A 7,506-nucleotide genomic window follows, 5' to 3' on the forward strand; every position below is an offset into this window, starting at 1 on the left:
ATACATCAGAGAATAAGGGTGGTGACAGTACCCTTCCTTTTCCTTCTGTTTATATAGAAGGTTGTCTCACTGGGATAGCAACATAGCCTTCCTCTTGCTTGAACTTCCTCATTCACTTTTAGCCTGCCCTGGTATAGCTCTTTAAATACCAGACAAATCCTGGGTTACTTCTGGGAGGTGCATTGATCACCTAGTGGATACATGGAAATCACAAAATCTTCATTCCCTTCACCCAACCCCTGTGTACCTCTTCTCTTTTCCAGCCTCCCCACCACACCAGGTTTCTTGTAGCCTAGAAAATACTCCAAATCTGCTGCTTCAGGAAGGCCAGTGGGAAAGGAAGAATGTGGAAAGCCAGAGAGGTAGGTGCTTTCAGTCAATGTGACATGAAAGGATTGTAAGTTATAATTTTCCTTCCATCAAAGAATCATGATTTAGAGTTCCATCATGACAGCATGTGGAGCTCCCCTTCTTAGAAAAACCTTTCCTCCTGTTCAGATGAGACTCCAGATCTGCACAGCAGTACGCTGGAGGCTGAGCCTACCTTCGTTTCACTCTTCTAAAGATCCTAAAAGAAGCAAGAACTGTAAAGGAATGCTAGACTCCGGACTTTCATAGCCATTGCCACTTTACCTTTCAACAGCTCTGGAATGTGACTGGATGACTCTGACCAAGTTCCCTTACTTCTGAGAGCCTTAATTCCTCCAAATGGGAGACAAGATCAACAAGATCAACATAGGGTGCCTCCTATGGGCCAGACTCTATATCATGCACAGAAATGAATCTCCTATTTGGCAGGACATTATTGCTTCCCATTTAGAGAAGAGGGAACTGAGGCTCACAGACAGCAAGTAACTTGCTTGTGATATCATGGCTAGGAAATATAGCAGCAGAGGGAGCCTGGCCAACTTTTCCTGACACTCATTCACCTAGATGCTTCTCTTATATTGATATCTTAATGACAGGCTTGGTTGTTAATCTGCCTTCTCATAGACTACATGGATCCATGCAGGCAGGAATGAGTGTGACCCTCACTGGCTCTGCCCCAGGGAAACTTTCTCTTCTCTGCTCACTCTATCTGAAAGAAATCCTGCATTGAATTACCCCTATACACACACCCCCCACACACACATACACACACACACACACACACACACACACACACAGAGTCACTGCCTTCTGCCCACAGTAAGGATTTTCCCACTTCCAACCTGCCACATGCAGAAGCCTGGATCAGTCCTGGTCTCTGTTCAAGCTGCACTCAGCAGAGTTAGTCTAGCACATTCGTTGATGCTACTAGCTAACTAGCAATATGTGGGGCTCCATGCCACTTGGTTTGATGTTGAAAGATGGTAAAAGAGGACATTAAGCACACAATGTAAGGGCAAAGAAAAAAGAAGGAAAAAAAGACTGGAGATTTTATGGATTCATGGAAAAGGTGTGATATTATAGAAAATGTATTTCAAAGCATCTACAGCTTTACAGTTCTTCAATCACCAAAAAGAGAAAAAGCAAAATCCCGAATGACAATATTAGGTCATTGTTTCTCCTTTAAATCTTTAGGGATTTGCCACCAGTGAGGAATGAGAATACATGAATTTATCTGTAATTTCTTCTTTGCTACAATCTGAAATTCTAATGTATTCTAATGTCATTTAATGCCAAAATGAGTCCATTTTAATTCATTCTGAGTATGTAGTTTAACATGAAATAATTTATTATTGTCATGTTCATCCTCATTCATTTATTTGTTCATTCTTTCTTTAAATATGTGCTGAGCTCCTGCTTTATAATAGCCACTACCTGGGCCCCAGAAGAAAGGGGAGAGAGACCACAGCATCACATCTGGCTTAGGTCCTGCCCTTGAGTCTTGTGGTCTAAGAAAAGGGACAAGGCAGGGACCTAAATAACTAAGTGGCTTATGGTCATAATTCACCACAAACAGCTAGCCACTGGGCTAGAGATTCTAAAGCAAGACAAAGGACTTCCAGCTAGTAAAAGAACTCAGCAGCCTTTCCAGTTTCAGGCATCTCATGATGACCAGGAAGGGGATCTAAGTCTTGCTGGCAGCACAAGACAGAAAGAATCTTCCTTTCCATTTCTAGCTTGGCAGAGGGAAAACTATGAAGTCCCTGTCTCCCTCTGTTGCCTATTTGCTCAAGTGTGAATAAGTGCTTTACTCCCAAAGAGAAACCTTAGCTGAGGTCTAGATAACTATGCTCCAAATCCCTGACCTGTTGGCCATCCTTTGGTCTTTTGTGGTCCAACCACAAAGTAGCTCCTATTAACTCAGCTTATGAGTCAGATCCTTGGAAACTGGAAAGGAGGAATAGATTTAGTAGGGGACCACACACCTTTCTGTTGCCATAAAGCGTTGAGAGCATCAATCTAAGACCTTTATTCCAAATGTCTCTCCAGGCAAGCGAAATGTCAGTGCCAATAATGTCAAAATGCTCAGCAAATGAACAAATACAGTTCTCTTTCACTATCACTTTCTCTCCATGCAATTTTCTCTCCATTTTATCAGGTATCAAATGAAATACATCAGAAGCAATGAAATACAACTCAAGTGAGTTGAGAGGTAAATTAACTGGAATTCAGGAGCCCTTCATAAGGGCCATCATGACTGGCTACTCTTAGGTTTCCTGGATACTCCTGGGAACCAAGCCCATCTAGAATAGCTCAGCCAGCAGGTGATGATGGCCTTTGAGCACTGGGCTGGAAGTTTCTGAATGAAAGGGGCTCTGGGCCTGCCTAGAAGGAACCAGTTTCACCATCTACTACCTTCCTTGACACTTCCAAAGAGTAGGGTATATGAATATTTAACCCCTATTGACCTTGACCCTCAATGGCTTATGAGGAGCAATAGCCTACCATGAACCCTGCAGGGCTCATTTCCTGTATTAGTTTTCCAGGGCTGCTATACAAATGCCTAAAAAAAACTAGCTACTTTAAAACAGCAGAAATTTACCTGGGCACTGGTACCTCACACTGGTCATCTTAGCTACTTAGGAGGCTGAGATCTGAAGATCAGAGTTCCAAGCCAGGCCTCGCAGGAAAGTCTGCAAGACTCTTGTCTCAAATTGTAGATCACTAGCATTGAGCCAAAAAGCTTAGGGATAGCTCCCAGATCTTGAGTTCAAGCTTAAAGACAGACACACACACACACACACACACACACACACACACAGAGAGAGAGAGAGAGAGAGAGAGAGAGAAAGAGAGAGAGATTTATTCTCTCATATTGTGGAGGGCAGAAGTCCAAATCAAGGTAGTCAGTAAGGCAGATGGCTCTGAAGTAGAATCTGAGCCCTGGCTTTCTCCTTGTCTCTGGGAATTGCCAACAAATCCGTGTCCTTCCTTATTTTGTGGCAACATTGCTCCAATCCCTGCCTTTATTTTTCCTTGTGTTCTCTTCCGTGTACCTTCTCTCCACTATCTTATAAAGACACCCATCAGTAGATTTAGGGGAGATCCTCCTCAATACATGACCCCTGTCTTAGAGCTCTCTCATGTTTTACTGAGCCAATCAGAAGCACAAAAGAGATTCTCGCCTTGACAGTCAATGCTCTCCTATCTTCCACTGAATAAGAGCATTTTGTATACTTTTGTTTATAAGATCCTTTCCAGTGCAGCTTGACATCTAGAACCAGGCTTCTTGAGTTTTCATGCAGGCTCTGTAACTACCTAGTTACTGAGTGGCACTGGGAAAACCAGTTCATCGTTCACTGCCACAGTTTCCTCATCGGTAAATAAGGCTGATAATTTCCCTCCAGGGAAGTGTAAGGTTCTATGAAGGCGAGCTAGTGTTCTGGGTATCCTTCTTAAATTGCTGTTGGGCAAACTCATGTCATCACACTGTTATTCCCAAAAGCAGAATCATAGTTGGAATGGAGCATGACTGGAACAGTTGAAAGCAACCACAGAGATCACTGGCTCCCGAATGGCCTAAGTTAACAGGAAAATTGAGGCTTTTGGAGCACAACTTACTAGGTATTTACAAGAATGCTCTTCTGAGATTGCTTATAGATAGAATTTGCACTATCAAATATCTTCCTTTTGACAGACTCTGTCTATCTTCCTACAGCTTCCATTGCTACATCCTTGTGTTGTGGAGAAGGTGGTCCTTATTGATAATTAATGTTCTGGTACCATTTGTAGCCAAATCCAGTCTTCATTGTTAAAATATTTTTATTGTAAAACACTGTACAGAGGGGTTACAGTTACATGAGTAAGGTAATGAGTCCATTTCCTATCGAGCATTGTTACCTCCTCCTTTGTTTTCCCCCTACTTTCCCTTCCCTCTCTACCTCCCCAACTCCTCCCTCCCTCCCCTCTGAAGTTGTAAAGTTCGTTTTCAACACAGTGTCTTGTACATCTCATTGTTACAATAGGTCAACCTGTATCCTTGTTTCAGCATTTTGTTATTTCCCTCCCCCCCCAAATTATAAAAATGTATATACAAGATGCAGGGCACATCCAGTCTTCTTTGTTTTAACCATCTATCTTTGCCACATCCTTTCAGAAAGTTGTTGGGGGCTTGAAAGCCAGCCCTCAACACAAGCATGGAAAGCGGGATGGTAAAGAACATTACCACTTCCAAGCAGTGGCATGGCCCTTCCCTCACCTTGTCCTCAACAAGCCTGTGCCTAATGCTTCCATGTCCCTTTACCAAAGAAGAAACTGAGGATCACAGAGGGTAACCAGCTTTACTCTGCTCACACAGTTAGTTGGACAAAGGGGAGAGCTGAACTCAAAAGTTTCACTTCCAAATTTGTCATTTTTACCTGTCTGTCTGGGAGGAACATAGATAAATTTCAGTACTTTTAGGGGTATAATTTGGTAGTATGAAGTTGGAGCTCAGGGTTTTATGCTTGCTCAGCTTACTGAGCTGGTGCTCTACCATGTGAGTCATCCCTCTAGGTCTGCTTTGGAGCTGGTTATTTAGGATATTTTAGTGAACTTTTCTGCCTATACTCACTTTTGGGCCATGATCTTGCAGATCTCAACCTCCTGAGTAGCTATGGTCACAAGTGTGAGCCACCAGCACCAGACTAGAGGCAAAACTTGTGTGTTCAAAAGTGATTACACTGTCTTTCAGAAAGAGCCTACAGATATGTTCAGTCTGAACTTGGGAAAAACAGAGACTCATTTGCTTTGCCCATCAAGCCAAGCCCAACACTTTGCTTCATAGTGAACGCCACAGTCTACAAATACTAAGAAGTATCAGTGCAGCCTGGTTCCACCAGCCTTTGAGGTGTGCTCTCTTCTTCACAGCCTTGGTGGTCTCTCTATTCATCTGGCAAGCAACAAATGGGTAACAAAAGAAATAACTCCTGAGACCTACCTTAGGCTGCTTTTCACCAGGGCTTTTTTGGAATTGGAACACTGCCAGGCAGCAAGCGAAGCAAAAGGAAGGACATGTGCATTTTCTTACTCTCAGTAGAAAAATAGGGCACTTAAGGATGGAAAGAGGCCAGGAAGCCCACAGAGAGAGCTGCCTCCTCCTTTCCCTGCCACGAAGTGTGGCAGTCTAATTTTCGCCCTATTACTTGCTGAAGCATTTTCCAAAGCAAAGCCTACCATTCTCACCAGTATTGGCCGATTTGTTCCCAGGCTCTGTGGGAGGAGATAGGAGTGCCTTTCCCTTGGTGCTGAGCATCCCCAGTGATCCACCATTTCTCCATGGATCCTGAGCTGCAGGGTGGTACTGCTCTTTCCCACACTAAATGTCCTGGGCACTGCAGTACCCTCTTCCCAGCATGCCATTCTCCAACCCACTGTGGAATCAAATCCTCATTCCTCAATTATTAGAAATCTCTTCTCCTGGGAGAACGGAGGGACTCTGCATAGCCTTCAGCAAAGGAAAGGTGCTGAGGGCACCCAGGGGGTCCATTTCCTCTCAAGGCTTTGCTGCCAACTTTCTAGGTCCCCAGATGACGTTGACTATTTCTGCTTCCCCCCCCCAAGGCCCTTTCCAGCTTACTCATTTGTGGCCTGTGTCAGAGCTAGTCTTTAAAGGCTTTTTTTTTTTTTTTGGTTTTGGTTTCTTATTTAAGCCCTAGTCTCCTTGTCCGAGTGTTTCAGTTTGCTTCCAAGTGCCAAAGGCGAGAATTAAATTAAACCAGCCTTGGCAAGGAGAAAATGATGGGTTCCTACATTTTGCCTTGATATGCATCCCTCCCCCAACCAAGTTCTGTGTCACCAATGTAAAGAGATGAAGACAAGTTGGGTGCCAACTTTGTTCCTGTACTGCAGCTCAATGCTGCCAGTTGCAAGCTTTCTCTCCAGACACATGCTCCTGTGGGGTCATGTGTCCTCCACCAAACTCCAGTGTAAACTGTTATTGAACTTTCTTAGCCAGGTGCTAGTGTCTCACGCCTGTCTGTCATCTCTCAGGAGGCTGAGAACTGAGGATCACATTTCAAAGCCAGCCTGGGCAGGAAAGTCCAAAGGACTTTTATCTCCAATTAACCAGCAAAAAGCAGGAAATGGAGGCATGGCTCAAGAGATACAGCACTAGCCCTGAGCAAACAAGCTCAGAGAAACTGACCATGCCCTGAGTTCAAGGTGCAGGACTGGCACATAAAAAAAAACAACTTTCCACACCATGCTCTAGTGGATGTACGTCTCAACTACAACCCCTGTAGAAGAAGGGAAGCCTGTGAAGGGAGAGCCACCATTGTCACTAGTCTACCCTGAAGATAGGAAGCCTGATCAGATCAAGTGCCTAGTAAATAAGCATTGGTTGAATGAATAAGAATAAAGTAATCAAGTAGCCTTTAATATGGTATCCAAATGAAAAGTGGACAAAGAGCCAACAGGAAGTATCTCAGCCTACCTGCAGTCCCTGCTGGGGTCTACCCACTCCATATCAGACTCAGTTCCTCTCTCCACAGCTTCAAATTAATCCTTCTCACTTGACCTAGAAGGGGCTGGAGAAAGCATCTGGGGCAACCACAGAGGGTACAAATGAGGAAAAGATGAGGAACCAAGGACAGCAACAGCCTCAAGGTTCCAGGGTATGTTAAACTGCTCTCTGCCCCCAATCCAGGTCTCATATCTTAATCAATTCTTAATGAAAATTCAGTAAGTTCCTTTTAGTTGAGTTTTTCTAAATCTAAACTGCCTAAAGTCAGAACCAAGGTCTGGCTTTGCTATATGGGCATTTTCTAGCCTCTTTATACAACAACAGTACCAACATTAAAATATTGCACTTGAGCTGGTGCCGGTGGCTCACATCTGTAATCCTAGTTTCTCAGGAGGGTGAGATCTGAGGATCACAGTTCAAAGCCAGCCCGGGCAGGAAAGTCCATGACACTCTTATCTCCAGGTAACCATGAGAAAACCAGAAGTGGAGTTGTTACTCAAAGTTGCAGAGAGCTAGCCTTGAGCAGAAAAGCTCAGGGCCAGCACCCAGATGCCAAGTTCAAGCCCCACAACCAAAAACAAAACAAACAAACAAACAACAACAACAAAGCCATGGCACTTTACAAACAATTGATG

Source organism: Dipodomys ordii, unplaced genomic scaffold (assembly GCF_000151885.1).
Source record: "Dipodomys ordii isolate 6190 unplaced genomic scaffold, Dord_2.0 Scaffold89, whole genome shotgun sequence".
NCBI lineage: Eukaryota > Metazoa > Chordata > Mammalia > Rodentia > Heteromyidae > Dipodomys > Dipodomys ordii.